At 38.9% G+C, this 25,474-nt stretch overlaps 1 protein-coding gene and 1 pseudogene across 4 annotated transcripts in view; one reads left to right on the top strand and one right to left on the bottom strand.

The window, feature by feature from the left end:
* The window catches only part of TNFSF18 (TNF superfamily member 18), a 108,735-nt gene that overhangs the window by 40,188 nt on the left and 43,073 nt on the right, over positions 1–25,474 (top strand). Inside the window, exon 1 of one of the 4 annotated variants that reach the window (XM_065935724.1) lies at positions 3,538–3,640. The exons of the other annotated variants lie outside the window; for them this stretch is intronic. The gene's annotated coding sequence lies outside the window, so the exon portion shown is untranslated. Of the gene's footprint in view, positions 1–3,537; positions 3,641–25,474 lie in introns of those variants that run through there. 4 annotated transcript variants of the gene reach the window in all.
* On the bottom strand, positions 181–858 carry LOC136169363 (UDP-N-acetylhexosamine pyrophosphorylase pseudogene; annotated as a pseudogene).

The following is a 25,474-nucleotide window of genomic DNA, read 5'->3' as shown; positions in this document are numbered from 1 at the left end:
ATACACCATTCTTCATGGACTCCATTCTCATCAGTGATTAAAAGTGCGTGGAATTCTCTCTCTGTCATATAACTTTTTAGTCCTTCTCCAGGATAGGAAATAAGAGGAGAGATTTCCCATTGGATTGGTGCATCACTGGCACCCTTCAAGTGGGGAATTGCTGGGAGGCGAGAGCCACCTTCATCTATGACATGGCCTCTTGCATTGAAGACCCAACAATGATGGAGGGAGATCAAAACGTGACTTGCAGTAGTTGAGTTGTCCATTCTGACTGTCTTTGTCCTTCAGTGGGGAAAAATCATCTTCCCCTAATACTTCATACACCGTAAACTTTGTGGATTCCATTGTTCTGTCACTGGTTATTATATACCTCAAAAAGATGCATTTGTTGCCATGATATTATTCAGCTAACTATTGAAGTCTCAGGATGCACTCTGATTGAATCTGAAAAAGTGTCCTACAGAATGGCAAACCAACATCATACATCCCGTAGTGACATGCAACACTAGGTCTTGTCCCCTGCCCACCAGCTAGAAGAACTGCCACTTTGTTCTGAGAAATCTGGAAAAGTCCTTGTTCTTCAGTTTCCCAGGCCTTCAGCTGATCTGAATCCCTAGTATCCCTGCCCAACACCTCTTGAAGGACAGGTTCCGTTCGAGCATCCACTTTCTCTGGCTGGGAAGAATGATTAAATCGATCAGTCACCTTTTGGTAAAAGAAGTTCAGCTTCTCAAAGTTCATGGCCTGGAGTTCTGCATAAAGTTCTACCTGTTGGGCATTTTCCAGCTCATTCCAGAAGTGTAGCAGGTGTTCTTGTCCAGGTTTGGACATCCTGAGTTTGAGGTCATTAACATTCATCATGTTCTGGGTGCCAGGTTTTGTAATAGCTGGGGTATAGTTTCTACACCTGTAAACCTCCCCCAGCCTGAGGCTCTGGCTCCTTTGGCTTGGCCACTCATTGGTGTCCAGTGCCAGCTCCCACTCCAAGCGTATACCCTCATCTGGGGCCTGGGGCAGCAGGGCAGACTGGAAGCTGGGGGTGAGGGGTGGATTGATAGCCCCAGTCACTTCATCCACCCTTTGCTGCAGTGAGTGGTTGCCATGGACAGCATTTTAAAGTCATATGTAAAAACAGTAGAAGTTATTGTCAGATGTTATCTACATGTCACTCATAGAGATGGGCCCAGGAAATGTTTTCCTTTTTATTTTTTTTCTTTCAGATGATTTGGTGTCTTAAATACAAGAAAATGAAAACTTCATCACTTAACACATTTGCTTCCCTTTTGCAATGGCTGTCAGAGTTTAGAGCCAAACACATTGCTCAAGTATCACCCTCTATCTGATAACACCCATCCTTTCTGTTTGGTGTCCTAATGACTCTTGGACTGAAAATAGGATGGCCTTTGTCCACAGTCATACTAGGGTTTCAATTTCAGCTCTTCCTCTTGCTACTTACATGAAGCTACATGTCCGCTTGTCAATCCATTTGACTTCTATGTGCCTCACTGTGCTTATGTACAAAATAGATAAGCATAATCCTTCTTTCATCAAATTGTGAAAATTAAATGAAAATCTGTTTTTATCCTTCAAGATTAGTTTATTTCTTTAAGATAGACCACTTTGAGTTTTTAATCCTTAAACAATTTTGCTGAGTTTAAATCTGTTTGTGGTGAGTTGCTGACTGGAAAAAGTGCATCTTTGCAGCTAGAGCTTAGAGGTCCTTCATACAGAGGAGGAAGAAAGCCACTGGGAAGTCAGAAAGTTGTTTATGGTTTTCTGAATAATTTGAAAATTAAACTTTCTTTTGGAGAAGAAAATGGCAGCCCACTCCAGTATTCTTGCCTGGGAAATCCCATGGACAGATGAGCCAGGGTTGCAAAAGTCAGACATGATTTAGCAACTAAGCCACTACCACCATACATATTTGTAGCAGAACATGGTTTTAGAACTGTTCAGCATACAGCTCCAAGAAACCAGTACCAAATGACTGGAGTTAGAATGAGAACTAAATTCACTTGGCATCTCTGTGTTTGTCACTTAAAAACATGGGCATATCTTTATGAATTGTTTTCTAGAGTAAGAAAGTAATCCATGTAGCTTCTTCCATACTTTCTCATCTGATTCACACTATAATTTAGAAGTAGTATAGAAATAATATTCAAAATGGCAAAATCAAGGTTGTCTCTGACCATAGAACAGATTTTTAAAAAGCAAATGTAATACACCAAAGGCAAGCAGGACAATTAATCCTAGGTTATAATCTCAGTGTTATTATCTTGACTAACAAGTAGGAAGTACAATTCAGTTTACCAATGGGTTATTTTTTGAAACAAAATTAGAGATGGTTTAAAGACTCGATGCATAGACTTTTAAATACATACTGCTGACATTGGGTCCTGTTTTACCACTAACAGTCTGACTCTGGGAAAACTAATTTCTTTGTTCAGTTTTCTTACCTATATAAAGTGAGATCTTGAATTCTCTGTCTCAGTTTCTTCATCTGTAAAATGTCACCAGTAATGATACCTCACTATCATAAGGTTCAGTGATTTAATGCTTTCAGAGCACTTAGAGAAGTGCCTAGGATACAGTAAGTTCCTTTTAAGTATTAGTTGCTCAGTCGTGTCTGACTCTTTGCAACCCCATGGACTGGATGGAGCCTACCAGGTTCCTCTGTCTATGGAAATCTCCAGGCAAGAATACTGAAGTGGGTAGCCATTCTCTGCTCCAGGGGATCTTCCTGACCCAGGGACTGAACCTGGGTCTCCTGCATTGCGGGCGTATTCTTTACTGGCTGAGCCACCAAGCACGTGTTAACTAAATATAAGCCAGTGAATGATGAAGAAACCATGGGTAGGTATGTAGTCAGGTTGTTATGAAAAAGGAGCACAGCACAGTCTTTGGAGATAGTCGAGTTGAATTTTGACTCTACTGCTTTCTGATTGTGGAGGTTTGGACCAGTCAGTTTTTCTATCTGAAGAATATACTTAATAGGCTCTTGGGCTCCCCGCTTAAGTGAAAGCCCAATTCCATGATGATTAGGCATCTGGAATCCTTTGATTTTGTAGGTTATAGACTCTAGAGACATATTTCTGAAATTTCTTCCTTTCCTCCCCTTCTTCCTCCTTTTCTTCTTTCCTCGTGCCCTCATTCACTTCTTCTTTTCACACTGACTGTCTACCATGTGCCAAACATTATCCCAGGTCATGGTGGCACCATAATCCACTTCCCCTCTTTCAGAGGGTCACTATCTAGTACTTGTGTTTTATAAAGCGAGTAACTTTGCGGGTGCTAAACAGGAGCTGCAGATATTAAGTCAACTACGTCTGTAATAGTAACATGGCTCTTTATTTCTACAAATCACTTTTCTTCTCTCACATCTCCCAATCAATGAATTAAGATCTCGGAGCACTTATTGTGTGTTAGGTAATATAATGAGCTCTGGGAATATATAGCTCGTTAACACAGAATGGTGTTCACACTCTGCGTTACCAGGTGCTCACAGGGTCATGGGAGAGATTGATTCTCAGGCATACAGAGAACTACCAGCCCTCACTGGTTGTTGGGACAGAGACAAGAGAAGACATCTGGAGTAGAAAGCATCAGTGTACCCCTAGGAACATCAGGGAAGACTTCAAGGGTGAGAAATTTTTATTTAATTTGGGCTTAAAGGAGGAATGGATGTTTCTTAGAGAAGGTTTCCAGCAGAGATAAGAATGTGAAGGACTGAGTGTGCATAACTTTTGAGGGAAATAGAGATACTCAGTGACCAGTAGGCCCACGGAGACTCGTAGGCCGGCAGTATAGGGTAAGGATCCAACTTCCTTATTTCCAATGTGAATGTCCAGTTTTCCCAACACCATTTGTTGAAGAGACTCATTTCCCAATTGTGCAGACTTAGCACCCGTATTAAAAATCATTTGATTACACATGCTAGGGTTTATTTCTGGGCTCACTAGTTTATTCCATTACTCTATGTATATACAGTGCCGATACAACACTGTTTTGATGTCCATAGCTGTGTAATAAATTTTGAAATAGGAAGTGTCTGACCTCCAACTTTGTTCCTTTTCGAGAGTGTTCTATCCATTCTGGGTCCCTTGAAGTTCTGAATGGATTTAAGATACATTGTTCTATTTCTGCAAAAATAAAATAAAAACCAAAACCCATCATTTGGATTTTTGTATCATTTTGATACAAATTATATTGAATCTGTAGATCTCTTTCAGTAGTTTTCACATCTGAACAATATTAAATTTCCAGTTCATGAATATTGAATGTCTTTCCATTTGTTAGCATCTTCTTAGAGATTTAAGTAACATTTGTAGCTTTCAGTGTACAAGTCTTTTATCTCCTTGGTTATGTTTATTCCAAGTATTTTATTCTTTTAGATGTTATTACATGGAATTATTTTCCTTATTTCCTTTTAGAATTGTTCTCTGTTAGTGTATGGAAATGCAAATGAGTTTTGTGTATTGATTTTGTGTCCTGCAATTGTGTTTACTTCTATCAGAACTATTTGTTAAAATTTATTTATTCTACAAGTTAGGATGTGTGTGCATAATCTTTAAAGATTTCTGTAAGATAAGATCATGTTGTCTGAGAGCAGATAATTTTACTACTTTCTTTCCAATTTGAATGCCTTTTATATTTTTCTTCCTTAATTGCTCTGGCTTGAACTTCCAGTATTTTGTTGAATAATAGTAGTGAAAATGGACAACCTTGTTTTGTTCTTGATCTTAGATAAAATGCTTTCATTCTTTCACTGTTGAGTTCGATATTAGCTAGGACATTTCGTATATGAATTTTATGATGTTGAGGCAGTTTTCTTCTGCTCCTAGTTCGAGTGTTTTTATCATGAAAGGGTTGAATTTTGTCAAATGCTTTTTCTGTATCAGTTGTAATGATCATGTGCTTTTCCCCCTTCATCCTGTATTACATTGATTAGTTTTCATATTGGAATCATCCTTACATTCCAGGAAGAAATACCATTTGATTGTGGCATATAATTATTTTAATAACTGGTGAATTCTGTTTGCTAGTGTTTTGTTGAGGACTTTTACATTGCTACTCATTCAGGAATATGAGTCTGTAGTCTTGTAGTGAATCTGTCTTGCTTTGATAGCAAGGCAATGCTTCCCTCTTTAAATGAGTTGGATATGTTTCCTCTTCTTCAGTTTTCTGGAAGAGTTTGAGGGGGATGATGTTCATCATTTAAATGTTTGATAGAATTCACCAGTGAGGTAACTTGGTCCTTAGCTTTTCTTTTGGAGAGGGTTTTGACTATTGATTCAATCTCTTTACTAGTTACCAGTTTGCTTATATTTTTCTATTTCCTCATTAGGCTGTGTGTTTCTAGATTTTTGTCCATTTCACCTAGGTTATTCAATTTATTTATGTACAGTTGTTCTTAGTACACTCTCACAATCCTTTATATTTTTTATAAAATTGGTAGAAATGCCTGATCCTTCATTTCTAATTTTAGTTATTTGAGTCTTTCTTTTTCTTACTCAACCAAGTTAACAATTTATCAGTCTTGTTAATTTTTAAAAATGAACCAACTCTTGGTTTCATCTTTTTCTATTGCTTTTTTATTCTTTATTTTGCTTCTCTCTGCTCTAGTCCTTATTATTTTCTTCCTTCTGCTAACCTTGGGTTTAGTTTGTTTTCCTTGTAGTTCCTTAAGGTATAATTTTAGGTGGTTGATTTGGAAATTTTTGTTTCTTTTTTAATTTGCTTACAGCTATAAATATTTCCTTTAAGACCGTCTTTTTCCTGATCACGTAAGTTTTGGCATGTTGTGTTTTCATTGTGTTGAGAATTAAGCATTTGAAATGATAGTCACCACTCCCTGTCTTTAGGAACTAACTCAATGCCAAGACCTTTGCCAATCAGCCTGGTATGAAGACTTGAGATATTCTCAGACTGTGCATTCATCTTTCCTGATTCTGTGCATAGGCTTTTTCTCCTGTATATATGGGTGTTTTTAAAAAATATGATTTTTTAGTGCCATTTTAGATTTACAACAAAATTGAATGGGAGGCACACAGATTTCCCATATGTCACCTGTCCTCACCCATGCATATCTTTCCCCATTATCAAAATCACTCATTAGAATTACATATTTTATTTGTTTTTAAAAAATATTTATTTATTTTTAATTGATTTACAATATTGGTTTGATTTCTGTCACATATCAACTTGAATTAACCTTAGGTGTACATATCTCCCCTCCCTCTCGAATCCCCTCCCACCTCTTGCTCATTCCCACCCCTCTAGGTTATTACAGAGCCCCAGGTTAAGTCCCTGAGTCATGCAGCAAATTCCCATCGGCTGTCTATTTACATGTGTTAGTGTATATGCATCCATGCCACTCTTCTCCATTTATCTCACCCTCTCCCTATACTCTCTCACCCTTGTCCATCTATATCTGCATCTCAGTTGCTGCTCTGCAAACAGATTTGCAGAATTACAAATTTTAAAATGAAGGGTGAAAAAAAATAAAATGAAGGATGATCTTACATTAACACAATGTAATTACTCAGAGTCTACCTTAGGTTTTATTCTTGATGTTGGACAGTCTATGGATCTGGATAAATGTATAATGACATTTATCCATAATGGTAATATATTTTATTTTTGCTGCCCTGAGAATCCTCTGTGCTCTGCCTATTTTTGCCTCCATTCCACAGCCTCCCTGTCAACCACTGATGTTTTTAGGGCCTCTGTAGTTTTACCTTTTTCACCATGTTATTTACTTGAAATCATATAGTACATAGCTTTTTACAACTAGGCTTCTTTCTAGTAATATGCATTTGCAGTTTCTCCATGTGTTTGCATGGTTTGATAGTTTCTTTTTAGTGCTGGATGAAATTCCATTGTCTGGATGTACAACAGTTTATTTACCTATTCTCCTCTTGAAGGACATCTTGGTTGCTTCCAAGTATTGGAACATCCACATGCAGATTTTGGGGTGGATACGTTTTCAATTCCTTTGGATAAATATCAAGGGGTGAAATTTCTGGGTAATATGGTAAGAGTATGTTTAATTTTTATAAGAAACTGTCAAACTGCCTATACATGACTTTTTAAAATGTTTGAATTTTGCTAAGACACCTTTGCTTCTTGGAGTCTTAGACCTTCTGCGATATTACTTTGCTCATAATCTCTTGTCCTCTGCCATCTGTGAGTTTGCAGTCCTCTCCATCTCTTTGCACTAAGGTGCCTGCTACAGCTTTCAGTAGCCTTCAACTTGATATCCAAACTATGCTTCTGTTTCTCTCTGAGATTTATATTATGTAAGATAGAAACCTATCTTTCAGGAACTCTCAGAACATTGCAAACAAGTTCTACTTTTAAAATTCTGTCTCAAGAGAGGAGAGAGGGATTGAGGTGATGGCCTTCTGAATGCACTGCACTGTGAAGGGGAGAGGATGGGACAAAGAGTTAGCAAAATACCACAAAATTTTCTATGTTAAGTGTATAACTTTTGAGTCTTTCCTTGATTGCTGTAGATATTTGACTCATTTCTAGAGATCCAACAAAACTATTTCTAATCAGTCTATATTTGTCTACTTGGTTCTGCAGGGGAGTGATAGCTTGGAGCTTTCTAGTCTGCCATCTTGCTTGACATCACTTTCTTTAGAGACATCAGGTAATCTGAAAAGAAACTTTAGGACTGAATCCCAATGAAGCCTCGTTTTAAAGAGAAATCAAGAAAGAATCCATGAAGATGAGACAAAAGGCAAACAGGGAACCAGAAGTGAATGGTAGCCTAGAAACCAAGAGGGTTTTGAATTTGGTTAATAATGTTAAAGTCTATGAAGATGTCAAATAAGATAGTAACTAAGACAAGATAATTGAACTTTGAATGATAGAATGATGGTGTAGAAGCAGTATTGCATGTGGCAACAGAGTTCACCTGAACAGAGAAACTGTATGGAATAATAACTCTGGGTTTCAAAACAGTGAAAATTGAATGATAGTTCACCAAAGAACTTAGCAAAGGGCTGAAACATGCAGGCTTTATGAAATCATATTTGAAGAGTTGAACAGAAGGAAAATATTCCTGCAAAATGTTATCTTCTAGCTGGTTTTCCTCATTTCTTAAAATATGTATCTTCTAGCCATGTTTCTGTCACCTTTTATTTACTGTTGCAGTTTCAAGTGATGCTTTTATGGCTAAGAAATTGAAGGCCAGAATCTCCCCCTTTATCATCATATGAATTCTATTTAACTAGCTTTGTTTTTTAAGTTTCCTTTTATATTCAATCTTCCATCTTAAGGATATTAGAGATTTCTGCCTTGAAAATACATTTTCATGTTTTTATCTAAGTCCAAATTTGTAAACTCATGTTTACGTACTTTATCAGTCAGATTTAAAAGAATCAAGCACAGAAATGGTTCTAAGAAGATCAAGACGTTGGGTCTGACTATAGAAGGAGCCAGTTAATGTCCTGATCCAAAACCAGAGAGTGCACTTACCTTATAACCCAGGCCTATCACCCCCTCAATATGGTTTTGGCCGTTAAAGAATAAAGGACAGAATGTGTAAAAGCTAGTGGGCATGCTCATTCCTAGTTGGAAAGATAATTCAGATATGTGCAATATTTAACTCAAAGAGGATCAATATATTCTTTCACTTACTTATTCACTCGCTCTTCCCATGCACATTTACTGAACATCCACACCATGCAAGACACTGTAGATAATCTAAACACTGTCCAAGCCCCTCAGAGGCTTGCAGTTTAATATAGATACATAAATCCTGTTACTGAAAAAGGTACAACACCCCAGGTAGGTAAAAGAAGAAGTGAGCAACACTACAATTACAAGCTGACAACAGACTCAAGAGTTTCTTGGAAGTCATGCCAGATGCTCATTCCATTATAGGAGAGTTGATCATGGTCATCCCTCTTGGAGAGAATCTACTCTGTGTTTACTTCTTTAACAAGGATGTGGTTTTGTGGCAGCATTCACATTACAACATGGTTTGATATACATCAGGAAACAGATGTACAGTGTAATCAGTCAATGTCTACAGGGTGTCTGGTAAGATCCTTTTTAATTATAAATCATAGAAAGAGTGTACAGTTTAGACAAGACCAATGTGAGTCATGCTGTTTATACAATAAACTTTAGGCAACATGATGAACACAGACACTGCTCTGCTTCCTTTTCTTGGCAATCAGTATCTCAAAGGCTAGACAGGCTAGCCATGGGCATTACTGCCAGTCATGAGACCACCAGATCTTAGCTTGTAAAACAAAAATGTTATTGGTGTCACCGGGCTGAGAGGAAAAATGATTAAGCAAAATGCAAAGTGAACATTTCAGCATAGATTTAGCCCTAGTGATAGCTGATTCTGATTCGTGGAGGTAGAATGGGATGAACATGGTACTTACAAAATCAAGCCTTAGGATCAGAGTCTGGTCTGGGTGTTACTCTGTGATGGTCTAATGTTAGTAGAACTATTCATCTACCCATCCACTAATCCATTCAATGTTTGTTAAGCATTGTCTGTGACCCTGACCTTGCGTAGCTTTTGGATGTTAAGAGATTTTAAAAATCACCTCTAGAGTCCTACATTCCAATGGAGAAGATGTATAAGTAAGCAGATGGTTATACTGTGGGGTGGTAAGAGCTAAAATGTGATAAATATGACGAGGTTTGGGAACAAATGGAAGAGGCACTTAACTAAGGAGAAAAGGTCAAGGGATGATTTCTCTAGGAAGTTGTGGTTGGTTAAATTTTAGAGGATGCAAAGAATTGGCTAACTCAAGATTAAGAAAGGGAAACACTGAAGGGTGGCTTTTTGTCTAATACTGACCTCTCTGATATTGGTACTGCTGGTAACCAGATTCCTGTCATAAGCTAAGACCTGTAATGGCCTATTTTGGGTTAAAAGCTTCCCCTGAGCAGGAAACCAGAACATACTGAGATGCTTTCTCAAGTACAAAAAGAACTCTAACTTGTAATAATTAGACCTTGACAGCAGAACAGCACTCCTCATATAACCCTTAGGCAGTTTCTCTCTCAGCTGTAGAAACTTGCAGTGTATCAAAAGGAAGTCTAGTTAGAGCTTACACATCTGTTCTAAACAAGCCCTCTTCTCACACTCGAATAACTATTATGTCCAGTTTGGATCACAGGTAATAATATTGTATATTATTAGTATAAATAGCAGTCATTTATAATGGCAGCAATAGGAAACTAATACATATTCCAACCATTAACAGGTAACTCAAAGGGATTATAGCCCAATAAAATAATACCAGATTTCCACTAATGACCTGGTCAGTTTCCCCTCCTCCCAACTCCACATGTGTCCTCTCTGTCTTCATGCTGAACTGGTGGGCCAAGGCCCAGGGAATGTGAGATGGAGAGAAAGCAGGCAACATTTGTACCACCACTCTTCCAATTGACACCGCTTGCATGTATAGGTGTGTGGGGGTAAGGAGTGGTGGGTAAGTGGGTGAGATTGCAAAAAAGGGCAAATTTCAGCAATATCTATTGGAAATATAAATCTTTCTTTGTGAGTAAATTGTTGGGTTTGGACTGTCAATCTTATTTGTTTCACAGATACAGAAAAAAAGAGTAGGAATAAAATCTACATGTTAACTGGTTATGTTTAGGTTATGTGTAATTTTAACTATTGTATTTTTCTGGATTTCCAAATATTTCTATTGTTATATCCTGTTATTTTAAAAAAAGTATATTTATTAAGGGATTTCAATTATTGTTCCTTCTAAGAGTTTGTACATTTTGTAAAGTCTACATTTTTTGCCATTTAAAAAAAATTCCAAAGTATCTACTGAAAAACTTTCATATTTGAAAATCTGAGGAAAATTAGCATTCATGTTTTTTATAACACTAAACTTTGTACATATAAATTACTATAGTGATGTTATTGTGATATTTATTTGTGATCCTTAAAAAAATTTTTTTTTTATTAATTTTTTGGGCCGAGCTGTTCTTCATTCTTGCACGGGTTTTTCTAAGTTGCAGCGAGTATGGTCTACTTTTTAGTTCCAGTTCGTGGGCTTCTCATTATGGTGGCATCTCTTGTTGTGGATCACAGGCTGTAGGGCATTCAGGCTTCAGTATTTGTGGCATTTGGGCTCAGAAGTTGAAGTTCCAAGTCCTAGAGCAAGGTTCCACATCAGTGGCGAATGCACTTACTTTGCTCCACAGAATGTGGGATCTTCCCAGATCAGGCATGGAACTGGTGTCTGCTGGATTGGCAGACAGATTTTTTAAATACTGAGCCACCAGGGAAGTCCTATTTTGACTCTTGATTTTAATTTGTCCTCGATTGCCAAAAAAAGTGTAACTGTCAGTGAAATTAGTGTTTTTCTAAGTATGACAAGATATAAGAATCAGGGCTCCTAAAGTCTTCTCCAGAAATTATCTATCTCTTGGCCTGCTCTGTCAGAATTCCAGATCACAAAAGGCCTCAATCCTGATGTCCACCCAGGCTCCTTTCAGGAGGCGTTGAAGGTGAGCAGCTGCAGTGGCCATAATTTAATCTTTATAGAGGTACATGGCAAGTGCCTATTTTCAGGTAGCATAGATCCTTCAGATTCATATATTTGACTATGGTTTAGAGGCTTTTCATAACCATTTAGTTGTTTGGTGCTAGGAATGCTCATTCTTGGGTTTGGGGAAGATTTTCATTGACAGGCTAATTAAATGGACTGTTCCTGAACCTTTCCATGAAGGAATATCCAAAATTCTCTGGACCCCCTGTCTTTATTAAACTCTTATGGTCCAGAAAGTATTCCATCTTGTTGCTTCTTCCCATATCTACAGTTACACCAGTATCATCATTGATCTCATATGGAATTACATATCATGTAAAGACCAGTAAGAGAATTATTGAAATTAGGGGTCAAAGCAGGAATAAGAAGCAAGTTCTGTTGCATAACCATTTTGTTTGTGGACAATAGAGGGTCAGTGAGTGGGTGTTCTTGTCCAATGGAATGAGGCCATCTGCATTCAGTTCTTAATAGAAGTTGTTGAGGAGTGACAACTTTAATGTTATTAGACTAAGAAAATCCTCCTTGTTAGAATAATAAGCATGCATCCTAATGTAGACTTGACACTGTCAGGCGACTTGTACCCCGGAACTCAGGTACCTATGCTTATTGAAGTAGGTTTTAACCATTAATGGGGTATTGGTCATTACACAAGTGTTTTCTCTCTTTATTAATATATGGTTATAACAATTTCATTGTCTAAAATAGGAGTTACAAGAGGAGATCTTTAGAGATAAGGTTGTTGTCACTAGCTGCTAAGACCCATTGTTTGAGAATGGCTGTTAGCATGTCAAATCCAACAGAAGTCAGAAAACTAAATTTCTTTTCTGACAAGAAGGACATGTCAGATCATACCCCTATTGTCACTGAAGTTATTCCCTTGGATGTCTGAACCACAGCTACTCTTTTGTGACTCTTTCCTAAGAAAATTTTATTAATGTTTTTGGCTGAGCTGTTCTTCATTCCTGCACTGGTTTTTCTCTAGTTGCAGTGAGTGGGGGCTACTTTCCAGTTCCAGTGTGAGATTCTCATTGTGGTGACTTCTTTTGGTGTATAGCACAGATTGTAGGACATTCAGGCCTCAGTATTTGTGGCATTTTGGCTCAGAAATTGAAGCTCTGAGCCCTCGAACACAGGTTCCACACAACAGTTGTGGTGAACGGTTTACCGTACTCCAGGGAATGTGGGATCTTCAAAGACAGGCAAAGAACTCATATCTCCTGCATTGATAGGCTGATTCTTTTACAACTGAGCCACCAGGGAAGGCCTATTTTGATTTTTTAAAAAAAATTTTCCCCTTCATAACCAAAGGAAGTGTCACTGTCAAAGAAATTAGTGTTTCTCTAGGTGTGAGAAGGTGCAAGAATCAGGGCTCCTAAAGTCTTTTCCAGAAATCATCTATCTCTTGGCCTGTTCAGTCAGAATTCAAGATCACAGAATGCCTCACTTGTGATGTCCAGCCACTACTCCTTTCAGGGGTTGTTGAAGGTAAAAGCTGCAGTGGCCATGACTTAATCTTTGTAGAGGTACATGGCAAGTACCAATTTTCCGTCGGCACAACCACTTCAGGATCATATATGGACTATGGTTTGAAGATTTTCATGATTATTTTTTACCTTGGTGCTGGGAATGCTCATTTCAGGACTTGGGGAAGATTTTCAATGACAGATAACTCAATGGGCTGTTCCTGGACATTTCCATAAAACAGTATTGAAAATTCTCTGGACTCCCTGTCTTTATTAAACTCTTGTGTTCCAGAGAAGTATTCCATCTTGTTGCATCTTCCCCTATATAGAGTTACAGTGTTCTCATCGTTGATCACATGCAGAACTACATAACTTGTACTGATCAGTAAGAGAATTATTGTAGTTAGGGGTCAAAGCAGTAATAAAAGGCAAGTAACGTTGCAATACAATTTTGACTGTAGACAATAAAAGGTCAGTGCATGGGTGTTCCTATCATATGGAATGAGGCCATCTGGACTCAATTATTAATAGAAGTTGTTGAGTGACGTCTTGAATATTAATAGACCAGGGAGATCATACTTGTTAGCAAAATAAGCATGTATCTTAATGTAGAGTGGACAGTGTCAGACATTTGTACCCCAATACTCAAAGTCTAGTGTTATTCAAGTAGGTTTAACCATTAATGGGGCTATTGCCCAAGGGATTTTTCGGTTCCTTAATATATGGTTATAGAAATTTCACAGTCTAAACATACAAAAGTTTCAAGAGGAGACCTTTAAAAATAAGGTTGTTATCACCAGGTGCTAGCAACCATTGTGTTGAGAATGGCTGTTATCATCTCAAATCTTCCAGAGCTCAGAAAGCTGAAATTCTTCACAATACAAGAGTTTGTCAGAATAACACCCCTATTCTCACGTAGTTATTTCCTTGGTTGTCTGATCCACAGTGACTCTATTATGGCTCTTTTCTAAGAAAATATTATTAATTTTTGGGGGGTGGGCTGATCTGTTCTTCATTCCTGCACTGTTTTTTCTCTAGTTATAGTCAGTGGGGGCTACTTTCTAGTTCCAGTGTGTGGGTTTCATTGTAGTGGCTTCTCTTGTTGTGGAGCACAGGCTGTAGTGTGTTGAGGCCTTAGTATTTGTGGCATTTGGGGTCAGACATTGAAGCTCCGAGCCTTAGGGCACGGGCTCAACATTTGTGGTGAATGGGCTTATTTTGCTCCAGGGAATGTGAGATCTTCCCAGATCAGGCAATGATTCCTATCTCCTAAATTGACAGACAGATTCTTTTACAACTGAATCACCAGGGAAGTTCTCTTTTGTCTTTTGATTGTAATTTCTCCCTTCATAGCCAAATAAATGTCACTGTCAATGAAATTAGTGTTTCTCTAGCTATGAGAAGATGCAAGAATCAGGACTCAAAGTCTTCTCCAGAAATTATCTATCTCTTGGCCTGCTCTGTCAGAATTCCACATCACAGAGTGGCTCACTCCTGATGTCCACCCAGAACTCCTTTCAGGGGGTGTTGAAAGTGAGCAGTTCCAGTGGCCATGATTTAATCTTTATGTAGAGGTATGTGGCAAGTGCCAATTTTCAACTGGCGCAGCCCCTTCAGGGTCATATATTTGACTATGGTTTGGAGAATTTTAATGACCATTTTAGTCATTTCATGCTGGGAATGCTCACTCCAGGGTTTGGGGGATAGTTTCATTGACAGGTCACTCCATGGTCTGTTCCAGAACCTTTCCATAAACAGTATCCAAAATCCTCCAGACTGCCTGTTTATATTGAACTCTTGTGGTTCAGGGAAATATTCTTTCTTGTTGCTTGTTACCCTATCTAGAGTCACACCATTATCATCATTTATCACATACAGAATGACATATCTTGTAACCATCAAGAGATTTATTGTAACTAGGGGTCAGAGCAGGAATGAGAAGCAAGTTATGTTGTGTGACAGTTTTGATTGTGGTCAGTGTGTGGGTTTTCTGTCCAATGGAATGAGGCCATCTGGACTCAATTATCAACAGAAGTAGTTGAGGATTGACAAGTTGAATATTATGAGACTAGGGAGATAATGCTTGTTAGTAAAATAAGCATGTATTTTAAATACACATGCTTGAAACTATCCAGTGACTTGTACCCTGGTACTCAGAAGTCTAACTTTATCCAAGTAGATTTTGACAATTTTGTGTTATTGGCAGACAAGAATTTTTGTTTTTATTAACATATGGTTATAGCAATTTTATTGTCCCAACAGATCCCAACAGATCCAAACAGAGACCTTTAAAAATAAAACTGTTGTCACTAGTTGCCTACAGCCATTGTGTTGAGAATGCCTGTTAGCATATCAAATATGACAGAGCTCAGAAATCTGAAATTCTTAACAACACAAGGACTTGTAGAGCTCACACCCCTATTGTCATCTAGATAATTCCTTGGATGTCTGAACCTGAGCTACTCTACTATGACTCTTAGAAAACTTTATTTATTTTTTGTGCTATACTGTTCTTTATTCTTGCATGGGTTTTTCCACTAGTTGCAGCAGGTGGGGGCTAATTTCTTAGTTCCAGTGCATGGACTTCTCCTTGTGGTGGCTTCTCTTGATGTGGAGTACAGGCCATAGGGCATTCAGGCTTCAGTATTTGTGGCATTTGGCCTCAGAAGTTGAAGCTTTGAGCCCTAGATCATAGGCTCCACAGTTGTGGTGAACATGCTTAGTTTGCTCCGTGGAATGTGGGATCATCCCTGACCAAGCATGGAACTGGTGTCTCTTGGATTGGCAGACAGATACTTTAAATACTGAGCTGCCAGTTAAGGCATATTTTGGCTCTTAATATGAATTAACCCTTCATTGCCAAAAAAGTGTTACTGTCAATGAAAACATTCATAGTGTTTCTCCAGGAATGAGAAGATGGAAGATTCAGGACTCATAAAGACTTCTCTAGGAATTGTCTATGTCTTGACCTGCTCTGTCAGGATTCTAGATCACAGAGTGCCTCAATCTGATGCCCAATCAGAACTCCTTTCAGGGGGTGTTGAAGGTGAGTAGTTGCAGCGACCAGAATTTAATCTTTGTAGAGGCACATGACAAGTGCCAACTTTCAGTCATCACAGCCCCTTTTGGGGCATATGTTTGACTACAATTTGGAGGCTTTTCATGACCGTTCAGTTGTTCGGTGCTGGGAATGCTCATTCTTGGGTTTGGGGAAGATTTTCAATGACAGATCACTCAATGGGCTGTTCCTGGACCTTTCCATAAAAGAGTATCCAAAATACTCTGGATGACCTGTCTTTATTAAACTCTTCTTGTCCAGGGAAATATGCCATCTTATTGCTCCTTCCCATATCTAGAGTTACACTGTTATCGCCATCTATCACATACAGAACTACATAAGTTGCAATGATCAGCAAGAGAATTATTGTGACCAGGAGTCAAAGAAGGAATAAGAAGCAAGTTACATTGCATAACAGTTTTGATTGTGGACAGTAGAGGGTCAGTGCTCGTTGTTCCTGTCCAATGGAATTAGGCCGTCTGGAGTCCATTCTTAATAGAGTTTGTTGAGGACTGACAACTTGAATATTAATAGACCAGGGAAATCCTCCTTGTTAGAAAACTAAGCGTGCATCCTAATGTAGACTTGATACTGTCAGGTGACTTGCACCTTGGTACTCAGGTGTCTAGGCTTACCAAAGGAGATTTTCACCATGAAAGGGGTACTTGACATTACACAAGTATTTTCTGCCTTTATTAATAGTTCAATAGTTCAGGTCAGCCGCTCAGTCATGTTTGACTCTTTGCAACCCCATGAACTGCAGCATACCAGGCCTCCCTGTCCATCACCAACTGCCGGAGTCTACCCAAACCTATGTCCATTGAGTCAGTGATGCCATCCAACCATCTCATCCTCTGTCGTCCCCTTCTCCTCCTGCCTTCAATCTTTCCCAGCCTCAGGGTCTTTTCAAATGAGTCAGATCTTCGACTCAGGTGGCCAAAGTATTGGAGTTTCAGCTTCAACATCAGTCCTTCCAAATCTGATGTGCTCTGGGTGTTCCAGAACACCCAGGACTGATTTCCTTTAGGATGGACTGGTTGGATCTCCTTGCAGTCCAAGGGACTCTCAAGAGTCCTCTCCAAAACCACAGTTCAAAAGCATCAATTCTTTCGTGCTCAGCTTTCTTCACAGTCTAACTCTCACATCCATACATGACTACTTGGAAAACCATAGCCTTGACGAGATGGACTTTTGTTGGCAAAGTAATGTCTCTGCTTTTTAATATGCTGTCTAGGTTGGTCATAACTTTCCTTCCAAGGAGTAAGTGTCTTTTAATTTCATGGCTGCAATCACCATCTACAGTGATTTGGTTATAGCTATTTCAGGTTTCCCTGGTGACTCAGCGGGAAAGAATCCACCTGCAATGCCGGAGATGTAGGAGACTCAGGTTAGATCCCTAGGTGGGGAAGATTCCTGGAAGGAGGGAATGACATACCACTCCAGCATTCTTGCCTGGAGAATTCCATGCACGGAGGAATCTGTTGGGCTACAGTCCATGGGGTCACAAATAGTCAGACACAACTGAATCGACTGAGCTTGCACGTATAGCAATTTCACTGTCTAAACATATAAGAGTTCCAAGAGGAGACCTTTAAAAATAAGGTTGTTGTCACCAGCCATTGTATTGATATCATTCTCAAATCTGTTATCATCTCAAGTTTGACAGAGCTCAGAAAGCTGAAATTCTTTACAATATAAGGACTTGTCAGAGATCACACCCCTGTTGTCACCTAGTTATATCCTTGAATGCCTGATCCACAGTGACTCTATTATGACTCTTTTCTAAGAAAATTTTATTAATTTTTCTGGGATGAGTGCTCTTCACTCCTGCACTGTTTTTTTTTTTTTCCTCCAGTTACAGCCAGTTACTTCCTAGTTCCTATGCACCAGCTTAATTATGGTGGTTCCTCTTGTTGCTGAGCACAGGCTGTAGAGTGTTGAGGCCTCAGTATTTGTGGCATTTGGTGTCAGACGTTGACGCTCCAAGCTCTAGAGCACAGATTTCACAATTGTGGTGAATGGGCTTATTTTGCTCCAGGGAATGTGGGATCTTCCCAGATCAAGCAAGAACTCTTATCACACTGGCAAGTAGAATATTTTGCTACTGAGCCAGCAGGGAAGACGTATTTGACTTTTGATTATAGTTTTCCCCTTCATAGCCAAAAGAAGTGTCACTGTCAAGGAAATCAGTGTTTCTCTAGCTATGAGAAAATGTAAGAATCAGGGCTCATAAAGTCTTCTCCAAAAATTATGTATCTCTTGCCTGCTGTATCAGAATTCCAGATCACAGTGACTCATCCAGAGGTCCACCCAGAACTCCTTTCAGGGGTGTTGAAGCAGTTGCAGTGGCTATGACCTAATCTTTACAGAGGTACATGGAAAGTGCCAATGTTTAGGTGGCACAGACACTTCAGGGTCATATATTTGACTATGATTTGGAAGATTTTCATTACCATTTAGTCATTCGGTGCAGGGCATGCTCATTCCAGGGTTTGGGGAACATTTTCATTGACAGTTCACTCAATGGGCTGTTCCAGGACCTTTCCGTAAACAGTAACCAGAAATCTCTGTACTACCTATCTTGATTGAACTCTCATGGTTTAGGGAAGTATTCATTCTTATCTCTTCTTCCTCTATCTAGAGTGACACCATTATCATCATTGATCACATACAGAATGACATAACCTGCAATGATCACTAAGAGAATGATTGTAGCCTGGGTAAAATGAGGAATGAGAAGCAAAAATGTTGCAAAATGATTTTGATTGTGGACCATATATGGTCAGGGCATGGGTGTTCCTATTCAATGTAATGAAGCCATCTGGACTCAGTTATTAATAGAAGTAGTTGAGGATTGACAAGTTGAAAATTAATAGACCAGGAAGATCATACATTCAGTAAAATAAAATAAGCATGTATACTAATGTAGACTTGACGATCTCAAGTGACTTGTATACTGGTATTCAGAGTCTAGCTTAATCCAAGTAAGTTTCAATAATTTTGTGCTATTGATACTTACAGAAGCGTTTTCTCACTTTATTAACATATGGTTATGGCCATTTCATTGTCCAAACATGTAACAGTTCCCAGAGGAGACCTTTAAAATCAGGTTGATGCCACTCGGTACCTGAAGGCATTGTGTTGAGAGTGCCTTCTAGGATCTCAAATCTGACATAGCTCAGAAAACTGCAATTCTTCACAATAAAAGGACTTGTCAGAGATCACATCCCTATTGTCACCTAGATATTTCCTTTGATATCTGCCCCTGAGCTACTCTACTATGAGGTTTTTCTTCATTCCTACACAGGTTTGTCACTAGCTGCAGCAAGTGGGGGCTAATTTCTAGTTCCAGTTCACGGACTTCTCATTGTGGTCATTTCTCTTGTTGGAGAGCACAGGCTGTAGGAAGTTCAGGCTTCAGGCTTTGTGGCATTTGGGCTCAGAAGGTGAAGCTTTGAGCCCTAGATCATAGGCTCTACAGTTATGGTGAACACACTTAGTTTGCTCTGCGGAACGTAGACAGGTATGGAACTGGTATCTCCTGGATTGGCAGACAGATTTTTAAAATATTGAGCGACCAGTGAAAACATACTTTGACTCTTAATTTGGGGGAATATTTTCACAGACAGGTCACTCAATAGGCTGTCTCTCGACCTTTCCTTAAACAATTTCCTAAATTCTCTGTACTACCTGTGTTTGTTGAACTCTTGTGGTTCGGGGAGGTATTCTTTCTTGTTGATTTTTGCCCTATCTAGACTTGTACCATTATCATCATTGATCACATACAGAACTACATAACATACTATGATCAGTCAGAGAATTATTGTGTTCGGGGTCAAAGCAGGAATAAGAAGCATGCTACGTTGCATAATAGTTTTGCTTGTGGACGATACTGGATCAGTGCCTAGGTGTTCCTGTCAGTGGAATTGCCATCTGGACTCAGTTATTAATAGAAATAGTTGAGAAGTGACATCTTGAGTATTAATGGATGGGTGGGGGTGGGGCAGTCATACTTGTTATACAAAGAAGCATGTATCCTAATCTATACTTGAGAGTTTCAGGCAAGTTGTACTGCGGTACTCAGAAGTCTAGGTTTATGCAAGTAGGTTTTAACAATTTGGTGCCATTGATAATTACAGAAGCATTTTCTCACTTTATTAACATAAGGTTATGGGCATTTCATTGTCCAAACATAACAGTTCCAAAAGGAGACCTTTGAAAATGAGGTTGATGCCACGGTGCCTTCAGTCATTGTGTTGAGAGTGCCTTTTAGGATCTCAAATATGACACAGCTCAGAAAACTGCAATTCTTCTCAATGTAAGGACTTGTCAGAGATCACATCCTTATTGTCACCTAGATATTTCCTTTGATCTGCCCCTGAGCTACTCTACTATGAGTCTTTTCTTCATTCCTACACAGGTTTGCCACTAATTGCAGCAAGTTGGAGCTAATTTCTAGATCCTGTTAACAGACTTCTCACCTTCTTGGTAGTCAGTTCTCTTGTTGCAGAACACAGGCTATAGGAATTTAGGCTTCAGGATTTGTGGCATTTGGGCTCAGAAGCTGAAACTTTGAGCCCTAGATCATAGGCTCCACAGTTATGGTGAACACACTTAGTTTGCTCCGCGGAATGTGGGATCATTCCTGACCAGGTATGGAACTGGTGTCTCCTGGACTGGCAGACAGATTTTTAAAATATTGAGCGACCAGTGAAGACAAATTTTGACTCTTAATATGAATTTTCCTTCATTGCCAAAAAATGTGTCACTGTGAATGAAATAAATGTTTCTCTAGGTATGAGAAGATGGAAGATTCAGGGCTCATAAAGAGTTCTCTGGGAATTGTCTATGTCTTGGCCTGCTCTGTCAAAATTCCAGATCACAGAGTGCCTCCATCCTGACATCCATCCAGAGCCTCTTTTAGGGGGTTGTTGAAGGTGGGAAGTGCCCTGGTCATGATTTAATCTTTGGGGAATATTTTCACAGAGAGGTCACTCAATAGGCTGTCCCTGGACCTTTCCATAAACAATTTCCTAAATTCTCTGTACTACCTGTCTTTCTTGAACTCTTGTGGTTCGGGGAAGTATTCTTTCCTGTTGATTCTTGCCCTATCTGGACTTGTACCATTATCGTCATTGATCACATACAGAACCACATAACGTACTATGATCGGTCTTATTTTGAGTCGGGGTCCAAGCAGGAATAAGAAGCACGCTATGTTGCATAACATTTTTGCTTGTGGATGATACTGGGTCAGTGCCTAGGTGCACCTGTCCAGTGGAATAGGGCACCAGGACTCAGTTATTAATAGAAATAGCCGAGAAGTGACATCTTGAATATTAATGGACTGGGTTGGAGTGGGGCGGTCATACTTGTTAGACAAAGAAGAATGTATCCTAATCTATACTTGGCAGTTTCAGGCAAGTTGTACTGCGGTACTCAGAAGTCTAGGTTTATGCAAGTAGGTTTTAACAATTTGGTGCTCTTGATAATTACAGAAGTGTTTTCTCAGTTTATTAACATATGGTTATGGGCATTTCATTGTCCAAACATATAACAGTTCCAAAAGGAGACCTTTTAAAATGAGGTTGATGCCACTTGGTGCCCGCAGTCATTGTGTTGAGAGTGCCTTTTAGGATCTCACATGTGACACAGCTCAGAAAACTGCAATTCTTCTCAATACAAGGACTTGTCAGAGATCACATCCCTATTGTCACCTAGATATTTCCTTTGATATCTGCCCCTGAGCTACTCTACTATGAGTCTTTTCTTCATTCCTACACAGGTTTGTCACTAGCTTCAGTAAGTGGGGGCTAATTTCTAGTTCCAGTTCACGGACTTCTCATTGTGGTCATTTCTCTTGTTGGAGAGCACAGGGTGTAGGAAGTTCAGGCTTCAGGCTTTGTGGCATTTGGGCTCAGAAGGTGAAGCTTTGAGCCCTAGATCATAGACTCCACTGTTATGGTGAATGCACTTAGTTTGCTCTGCGGAACGTGGGATCATTCCTGACCAGGTATGGAACTGGTGTTTCCTGGACTGGCAGACAGATTTTTAAAATATTGAAGCCACCAGTGAAGACATATTTTGGCCCTTAATATGAATTTTCCCTCCATTGCCAAAAAAAGTGTCACTGTGAATGAAATTAATGTTCCTCTAGATATGAGAAGATGGAAGATTCAGGGCTCATAAAGAGTTCTCTGGGAATTGTCTATGTCTTGGCCTGCTCTGTCAAAATTCAGATCACAGAGTGCCTCCATCCTGACATCCATCCAGAGCCTCCTTTAGGGGGTTGTTGCAGGTGGGAAATGCCCTGCCATGATTTAATCTTTGGGGAATATTTTCACAGACAGGTCACTTATTAGGCTGTCCCTGGACCTTTCCATAAACAATTTCCTAAATTCTTTGTGCTACCTGTCTTTGTTGAACTCTTGTGGTTCAACAGGGAGATATGCTTTCTTGTTGATTCTTGCCCTATCTAGACTTGTACCATTATTGTAATTGATCACATAGAGAACTACATAACTTAGTATGATCAGTCAGAGAATTATTGTGACTCAGGCTTAAAGTAGGAATAAGAGACAAGTTACGTTGTATAACATTTTTGATATTGGATAATAAATGTTCAGTGCCTAGGTGTTCCTGTCCAGTGGAATAGGCCATCTGGACTCAGTTATTAATAGACAAAGTAAGATGTGACATTTTGAATATTAATAGACCAAGTGGGTCGTACTTGTTATAAAAATAAGAATGTATTCTAATCTACACTTGAGAGTTTTAGGAAACTTGTATTCCAGAACTCAGAAATCTAGGTTTATCCAAGTAGGTTTGAACAATTTGGTGATATTGATAATTATAGAAGTGTTTCATGTCTTTATTGACATATGGTTATAACAATTTTATGGTCTAAACATATAAGATTTTCAAGAGAAGACCTTTAAAATAAGATTGTTGTCACCAGGTGCTAGCAGCCATTGTGTTGAGAATGAATATTATCATCTCAAATCTGACAGAGCTCAGAAAACTAATTCTTCACAATACAAGAGCTTGTCAGAGATGACACCTCTCTTATGACCTAGATATTTCCTTGGATATCTGATCCACAGCTACTCTATTAAGACTCTTTTAAGGAAGTTTTTATTAATGTTTTTGGGTTGAGCTGTTCTTCATTCCCGCACAGGTTTTTATCTAGTTGCATGAGGAGGGGGCTGCTTTCTATTTCCAATGTGTGGACTTCCTTGTGATGGCTTCTCTTGTTGCTGAGCAGAGGCTGTAAGGTGTTGAGGCCTCGGTATTTATGGCATTTGGGGTTAGACTCTCAAGTTCCGAGCATTAAAGCACATGCTTCATATATATGGCAAACAGGCTTATTTTGCTCCAGGGGATAGGGATCTTTGGAGATCAGGCAAAAAATTCATATTTCCTACATTGGCAGGTGGAAACTTTTACTACTGAGCCACCACGGAAGGCCTGTTTTGATTTTTGATTATAACTTTCCCCTTCATAGCCCAAAGAAGTGTCACTGTCAAGTAAATCAGTGTTTCTCTAACTATCAGAAAATGCAAGAATCAGAGCTCAGAAAGTCATCTGCAGAAATTATCTGTGTCTTGGTCTGCTCTGTTAGAATTCCAGATAACAGCTTGAGTCACTCCTGATGTCCACCCAGAACTCCTTTCAGGAGTTGTTGAAGGTAAGCTGCTGAAGGTAAGCTGCTGAAGTGACCATGATTTAATCTTTGTAGAGGTACAAGACAAGTTCAATTTTCAGTCAGCACAGCCACTTCAGGGTCATGTATTTGACTATGGTTTGGAGGATTTTCATGACCATTTGGTCATTCTGTTCTGGGAATGCTCATTCCAGGGTCTGGGGAATGTTTTCATTGACAGATCACTCAATGGACTGTTCCTGGACCTTTCCATAAAACAGTATCCAAAATTATCTGGACTGCTTGTCTTAAGCTCTTGCTGTCCAGTGAAGTATTTCATGTTGTTTCTTTTCCCCATATATAGAGTTACACTGTTACCTTCATTGATCTCATACAGAACTACACAAAATGCAAAGATCAATAAGAGAATTACTGTTATTAAGGAGTCAAAACAGGAATAAGAAGCAAGTGACATTGAATAACATTTTGATTGTGGATAATAGAGGGTCAGTGCATGGGTGTTCCTATCCAATGCAGTAAGGCCATCTGGATTCAGTTACTAATAGAATTTGTTGCTGCAGTATCAACCTGAATACTAAAAGCCAAGGGTAATCATCCTTATTAGAAAAATAAGCTTGTATCTTAATGTCAACATGTCACTGCCAGGCAACTTGTACCCCAAAACACAGCTGTCTAGGCTTATCTAAGTTTGTGTTCCCCATATTGTGGCTATAGGTCATTACACAAATGTTTTCTCTGTTTATTAACATAAATTTTAATTTTATTGTCTAGTCTATAAGAGTTAGGAGAGCTTTAAAAATAAGGTTGTAGTCACCAGATGCTAGCAGCCATTATTTTTCTTTAATTAATTTATTTTTTATTGAAGGATAATTTCTTTACAGAATTTTGCTGTTTTCTGTCAAACCTCAGCATAAATCAGCCATAAGTATACATATATCCCCTCTTGAAACTCCCTCCCATCTCCCTCCCCATGCCACCCCTCTAGGTTGATATAGAGCCTCTGTTTGAGTTTTCTGAGCCATACAGCAAATACCCATTGGCTATCTATTTTACATATGCTAATGTAAGTTTCCATGTTACTCTTTCCATACATCTCACCCTCTCCTCCCCTCTTCCCATGTCCGTAAGTCTTTTCTCTATGTCTGCTTCTCCATTGTTGCCCTATAAGTAAATTCTTCAGTACCATTTTTCTAGATTCTGTATATATATGTTATGTGTTAGAATACAGTATTTATCTTTCTCCTTCTGACTCACTTCACTCTGTATAATAGGTTCTAGGTTCATTCACCTCATTAGAACTGACTCAAATGCATTCATTTTTATGGCTGAGTAATATTCCATTATGTATATATATCACAACTTCTTTATCCATTCATCTGTCTATGGACATCTAGGTTGCTTCCATGTTCTAGCTACTGTAAATAGTGCTGCAGTGAGCAATGGTATACATGTGTCTCTTTCAATTTTGGTTTCCTCAGGGTATATGCCTAGGAGTGGGATTGCTGGGTCATATGGTGGTTTTATTCCTAGTTTTTTAAGGAATCTCCATAGCATCTTCCATAGTGACTGTATCAATTTACATTCCCACTAACAGTGCAAGAGGGTTCCCTTTTCTCCACACCCTCTGCACAATTTATTGTTTGTAGAATTTTTGATGATGGCCATTCTGACCAGTGTGAAGTGATATCTCATTGTAGTTTTGATTTGCATTTCTCTAATAATGAGTGATGTTGAGCTACTTTTCATGTGT

Source organism: Muntiacus reevesi, chromosome 5, assembly GCF_963930625.1.
Source record: "Muntiacus reevesi chromosome 5, mMunRee1.1, whole genome shotgun sequence".
Lineage (NCBI taxonomy): Eukaryota > Metazoa > Chordata > Mammalia > Artiodactyla > Cervidae > Muntiacus > Muntiacus reevesi.
This window is presented reverse-complemented; position numbering and strand designations above follow the sequence as displayed.